The sequence below is a fragment of the Euphorbia lathyris genome, chromosome 4, assembly GCF_963576675.1.
Source record: "Euphorbia lathyris chromosome 4, ddEupLath1.1, whole genome shotgun sequence".
In the NCBI taxonomy this organism is placed as follows: Eukaryota; Viridiplantae; Streptophyta; class Magnoliopsida; order Malpighiales; family Euphorbiaceae; genus Euphorbia; species Euphorbia lathyris.
Window position 1 is genome coordinate 25,289,506 of NC_088913.1, and position 7,411 is coordinate 25,296,916.

The window sequence follows — 7,411 nt, forward strand, 5'->3', positions numbered from 1 at the left end:
TTTTAATACCATATCGAATAATAATAACATTGATTTCCAATCATGAGCACAAGCTTCTATTTGTGGTCTTAACTGATGAGTTATAGATTCCATCCAAAATCCTACTTTTCCTATCATTGTTTTAGAGATTAGGTCATACATATAATCTAAATTTTCAGTGTGAGATGAATTCATTAAGGCTATGTACATTCCTAAATTCCAATCATTTATTCGTCTACTTATTTCTTGTTCATCATAGACATTATCTAAGTCTAAAAAATATCCATTTGGATTTAATCCTTGAGACATAGATCCTATAAATTCTTTAAAGTCTCCTTGTTGGCCTATAGGTATATGTTGTGGAATCGTAGGTACTCTTTTAGTTACTACGTCTAAATTGGGGTCTATCATTTCTTCTTCTGGATAATTATCGGCATCTTCGTTTACTATATTTTCTGATCCTATATCTGATTCTTCATACCTAGTGTATTTGTTGTTGTATTCGTTGTTTTCTATATCACTTTCTGGTTCTTCTTCTATTATTGCATTAATGTTCTTCATTTGTTCTAATGCTTTCATTATTTGATGATTTTCTTCTATTAATTTTGTTTCATCTTTATTTTCTTCTTCTATATACCCAATGATTTTTAGTTTATTTTCACTTTGAATATCTGAACTATCTGAACTATCACTACTACTGTTACTGATGTGAATAGTTTTCCCTTTTACTTCTTTAACCATTGTTCTTAAGACTCTTACTTCTTCCTTTAATTCTTTTAATTCATCTGTAATGTGGATTAGCTCTGTTTTTGTTTGTTTTAATTCTAGCTTTGTTTCTTTTAATTCTTTTTTAGTATTTTTAAATTTGTGTTTATATTTTTTATATTTTTCGACCCATTCTGTACTCGAATTTATGACTAATTTTATGTTTTCTTTTTGTAGGTCTTTGATTTCTTTATGTTGTTTTTCGATTTTTAGTTGAAGGTATTCGGCTTCGGTGCTTACGTCTACATTGGATGGTTTAGCATCATTGTCTTTGAGTTTGCTATTTTTTAGCGGTTCATATTTGTATTTTTCCTTTTCAATAATTTCTTGGGCGTGATTTTTAAGAAATGTTATTACACTATGTTCTTGTTCGGCCATTAGATTAGAATTGTCCTTTTTTGTGTAAATCGGTTAACAGATCTAAGGTTTTATTTACGGTTGTAGGGATTTTAGGTTTTATTTCACTTATATCCATCATTATTGGGTCCTTACTTCGTCTCCAAGCATCTATGGGTACTATTTCTGGAGTTTTAGTTTGTGTTATAGTAATGTTTAGATTTTCTTCTGAGGTAATGCTACAGCTTTCTTCTATGGGTCTTTTTCTTTTGTCTATATTAGCTACTAACATGTTTAATTTTTCCAAAATTATCTTAAACGTTGGTATTTCCGATGTATTCCACAGTTTTGTTAATTCATGTGTTATCATTTCTTGGATTTGAATATGGTTTTCTTGTATTAAACTAAGAGTATTCTTTAATTGTTCTTTTGCTACAATCTCTATCCATATTTGGTCCAATTTTTGGTTAGGATCACTCATCTTTGTAGATTCTTTTTATCCATCCGTCTTCAAGTTTGATCCATTCTTTCTTAGGTGGTTCTAATAAAGAGTTTAATTGTTTGATTTCACATTCTAGTCTCTGTTGTTTAGATTCAATTTCTAAATATTTTATTTGAGATTCTATGATTGTCTCTGCCATAATAGTTTTTATTATTTGTAATTTTTTCTCTTTTTTATCAAGTTGTTGTCGTATGTTCATATTTTATTTATATACCGTATTTTGTTTTGGTCCTCTATCGTAATTCCTTCATTATTTATCTTATATTTTATTTTATTTAAAAAGTCGTATCCTAATAATAGTGCATATGTACTATCATATTCTGTTACTCCTACAATTATCTCATATTCTAGATCTTGAATTTTAAATCTAATTCTTATGCTTTTAGTTATGATTATTTCTCTTGTACTATTTGGACAGTTATAAGTTTGTGGTTCGATTAGTTCACATTTATTCTCATTTATTTGGCTAATATGTACTAAACTTTTGGTTCCTGTATTAATTTCAGCTATACAGTCAGTTGCTCGTAGCTCATTAAATAATATTACTTTTATTCGTAACTTATCTTCATAATATGTATGTAATAAATCTAATGTTCTCGGTTGTCTTATTATGTCTTTCTTAAAACTTAACCTTCCTCCTTCTATCCTAGGTAATAATTTCTGGATTGGTTGTAGTTTTCTAGAATTAAAATCTATACATATTTCGTCTGGTATTGTTATGATGGAATTTTCCTTATGTTCTAGTGGTTCTAATATTTCCTGATATAATTTTGGTACTAATATATCCCTATCATTTTGTTTTCTGATATGATGATTACCTGTAAGGGCATATATCATTTTTGTTTCTATACTAATTACTTTACTTCCTGGGGGCATTCTTATTCCTTCTAATTTATAATAGAGTGTTAAAGCTAGATCTTTATGTTTATCTTCTAATGAGATACTAAAATCTGGTTGAATTGTGAATTTAAGTTCTGATAAATTAAGTTTCCTCTTACTACTGCTATTAAGGCATCTTGGATATTATCTAATATTCTATCATCTAATACATATATTTGAATAGGAGTATCGATATTTTTCTGAAAATATGCTTTTATAGTGAATTCTATTCCTCCAAAGTAAATATTCCTATATTTCTTTGCTTCTTTATGTGATAATTTGGATAATTCTCTTTTTATTACGTCATTTGTTATTAAATTTATCCTTGCTCTACCATTTATAGTAGTTGTATCTATAATATTCTCATGCTTCTGAACAATATATCGTATATTTTTATTTCTCTCAAACCATTTTGTTTTAAATATCTTATTTACAGATAGCTCTTCAGTTTCATCTTGTATTTTCTGATAAATATCTGGTTTAAAACTTAAAGTTTGAGTTATACCACCTTCATAAGTATCCATTTGATAGTAGATATTAGTATTTTCTGTATGGGTTTGTTCTGTTATTTCTTTATTCTCTTCCATTGATTAAAACTTGAATATGTCTGTAACTTTCAGTAATTATTTGTTTTTGAATTTCTATTGTCTCTTCTTGCTCTCTCTGTTTTTCTTCTAATCGTTTTACTTCATCTTCTAAGTCAAAAACTCTTTTTTGTAATTTTATCTTTTCAATACGCTTAGCATCTAAAGCACCTTGTGCTACTTCTAATTGTCTATCTTTTAATTCCATAATTTGTAATGCTCTTCTACAACTTATAATATGTTGATTGATATCCTGATTATAAATTAATGGTTTTTCAGCAATAATCCTAAGACTTTCAACTGGTATATCCATTATCTAGTGTGTATAATTCTGAAAAATCACGATTGTGAAATTAATTAGGCATTTAATCATTTCTACTTTTCTTATTAACATTATATGCCTATTTAGATCACTAGTTCCTATATTAAGGAGATGTTGGTAATATTCTAATAATATAATTAATTTGCCTAATAGAATAGAAATTTCTAAACTATTGCTTAAATCTAATTCAATTATGCCGCTTGTAATTTTATCAACTGCTTTCCTATGAATATTAAGCTGTGATGCAAACATACTGGTATATGAAGATGACATAGTGATTTCAAAAAGTTCTAACTATTTGTGAGATCCTTTGAAAGCTCTGATACCATTTTATGTGGACCGTTTTTTCTGATGTGTATAATGTGTGCAGGATCGCTCTTATGACCCTAAAAAGGGTAGGAAGACAAACGACTGATGAAGTAAACATTGTTAAATGAAATTTAACATCCATAATATATTAAACCTTTAAGTGTAACTAATGATAACAAATTAATTTAATTAGAACAAGAGTTATAGAGGAACTCTAGTATACCTTTCAAAGCAATCCTCAGTGGAGACTTCTGAACTCTGCCTGACACCCTCTCATCATCATCATGGGTTATGGCTGTGTTCCAGCATCTCTACACACCTCTTGGATTCGTCTGAAGGCTAACTATTGTTGCTTTATAACTCTGGATCTTTTTAAACTAATATGCTATACGGAAGTTAAACTTAAGTAGTTAACAACTATGGATGCTAAAAGGGGAAGTTTAGAAAGCCATGGATATAGAGAGAAAGAAAGCTTTTATTGCTCAAAGCAAGTTATATCTCATACATCATATGTCTTCTCCTTATATAGGTAGAAGATCAAAGGTGAAATTACCAAAAAGGAGATTACATCATCACAAAAGTTAAAAGTACAAACTTTTAGGTTACACGTGTCGAATGCTTCTTATTTTGCTCTTCCACCTCAAGCTTTACATCTTGCCACTAATCTCTAATGTTTCCACCTCATGCTTCTTCTTTGGACACATGTCTCTTCATATCTTCATGTCTTGCCACGTGTTGATCTTATTGCCACCTTTTCTTTAGGTATTGACACCTCGTTCTTATATTTCTTATTTTTCTTATCCATTTTTATCTCATTTTCTAAATAAATGGATCCTCCTCTTTTCTTGGATGGGCTTCTTCTTTGGGCCTTATGGAGTCAATATTCATGGGCTCAGGTCTTATGGGCTCAATTCTAATTAAACATGATTTTCTTGGGCCATATATAGATTCATAATGGGCTAATGTATCTGAACTATGTTTATATTTCTTATCCATCAATTTCGTATGCATTTCTATCAAAATTTGTTGACTCGTTTCATCACCCATTTCCATTAAATAGTTGATAGTTATCATTTCTTCAACTTCTCCATGATTCGATCTGGCTATTATAGCCACCTTTTTATTTCTAATATAGTCTTCGAGTCTACATTTGATCGTATGGATTCCATGTGCTCGTTTTTCTCCTAACCAAGATTTAAAATTTTCTAATTTGCATGGAATGTCCCATTGATGGTCGGAATTATCTACATCAATCTTAGTGTTTCTACCAGTCTTAAAAATCTGAGCAATTATTATCGGTTTCCCTTCTAAGTCCATAGCAGCATCAAAAATTTGAACACAAAATATTCCTCTTCCAAATCTTAATCCAAGTTCGTCAATGGATCTGGGTATGATAGATGGGAGTTTTGAAACACTATTAAGGCTCTCATCAGTCATGACTTTGTCCAGAAATCCATATCGAAATAGTTTCTGAACAACATCTGGACTGCAGTCTTCTGAACATATATACCTAGGGTATTTGGTCATCTTAATGGTTCTATATACGGTTTGACTCTTCTTATATGTAAAAAATTTCATGATATTCTTATATGCTTCTGTCATTTCTGGAGGGAATTGTATAACCTGGGAGGTTGTGATTTCTGATGAGTTCTGATTAATCAGCTTAGAATGGTTCAAGGTGGTGGCTCCTGAGAGTCCACTAGATGAAGTTGGCAGCTCAATTGGCTTCTTATGAAGATCTCCTAACAACTCATAAGATGATCTAGGAGTCATGGTTCGTATATTCTGATTGTTCTGAGACTGGAGTTTCTTGAGTTCTTCCTCAAGGTTGTCCAGAAAGTTCTCATGATTTCTGATCATTGCCAGCATCTGGCGGTTCTGATTTCTGATTTCTGATATTCGCTGGATCATTATCTCCATTCCTGCTCAAAAAATCAGCTAAGATATTTCGTTTTCCAGAGATAGGTTTAACAACAAAATTATAGCAATTGAAAAAACTTTGCCAATGCCTTCTTTTGTTCAATTCTGGTAGGGGATCTATTTTATTTCTGATAAATGCTCCTACTTGTGTATTATCTGTTCTTATGATAAATTCTATGGGTAACAAATGATACCTAAATCCTTTAATTCCATTTTTAACAGCTAGTAATTCTTTTTCATTGATATGATAATTTTTCTCTGAGGGTTTCCAAGTTCCTGATCTATAGCCACATATTAAAGGAGTTTCTTTGTCTATATCTTCTTTTCTATATGCGATGAGTACTGCTCCCCACCCGATATCACTAGCATCTGTATATAATTCTAATTGATCATTATCTTTAGGTAGTCTTAATTTTGGGAGAACTTTTACTGCTTCTTTTATTTTTCTTATAGTATCAGTGTGAGTTGTCGTCCATTCAAATACTTTATGTTTCTTAATTAGCTCTTGCAAGGGTTGTCGTAATTTTGGTAAGTCTTTTATATAATCTGATGCATAATTTATTATTCCTAGAAATTGTTGGACTTCTTTCTTAGTATCTAATTTTTCTTTAAAATTTTCGATTCTAGTTACGATATGATCTTGTAGTTGTAATCCTTCACTATCTATTATATATCCTAAATATTCTATTTTATTTTTAAAGATTTCTGATTTCTTTTCAGATAAAAGGATTCCATGTTGTCGTACTGTTTTTATAAATGCATCTAGGTGCTGTAAATGGTCTGCTATATTATTGCTATAGATTAATATATCATCGACATAAACTACACAGAAGTCATTTAATTTTCTAAATATCGTATCCATTCGTCGTTGAAATATCTGGGGTGCATTTTTCAAACCAAAAGGTAACACAATCCATTCATAATGTCCTTGTGGTGCACTAAATGCTGTTAAAGGTCTTGATTCTTTAGTAAGCTTAATTTGCCAAAAGCCACTTTTACAATCAAATTTACTAAACCACTTTTTTCCTGATAATCTATTAATTAAATTTCTCTTATAAGGTAAAAAATATCCATCAAAAATCGTTTTCTTATTTAGTTCTCGATAATCTATTACCATTCTTGCTTTGCCTCTCTTTTGTTCGCTGGCTCTTATTTGTTCTAGACTCATTATAAATTCTGTTGTTCCTATATATTTGACACCTTTTTGTTTTAATTTAGGGCATTTATTAGCATAATGTCCTTTCTCATTACAATTCCAACATTTACATTCTGTAAGTTTAGTATTTTTATCCCTTAGTGGTCTTTCTCGTCTTTTCCTAAATTTTCGTTTATATCTAAATCTGTTCCGATTTTCGGGATTATTTTTATATCGTCTAAATCGTTTTCGTCGAAATCGTCCATTATCATACTTGTTAGTATAAGACTTCTTATATGTCGGATTATGTCTATAAGTGCGATTAGGAGTATATCGTCTATATTTTCTCCTAATTTTATCATCACAACCAAAAACTAACCGTGAATCCACATATTTCTCGTAACCCGAGTTTCTTATCCTTTTTAACCTTTTGTTGAACTCTATATTCTTCACATTTTCGCATAAGATAAGCTCGTAGTACTCTAATTCTTTCTCCTAATGTATTTTCTTTTGGTTCTAATTGAGTATATTCTTTTGAAACTTCTACGTTGTATGGGTTTGGTAAGTGGTCATAATATAGTTGTTGGTATATCAATCCTTCTTGTGGTAAAAACCTAGCTTCATAAAAGAACTTAGTAAAACTGATAGTATATTCTGGTAATTTACTAATTTTACAACAT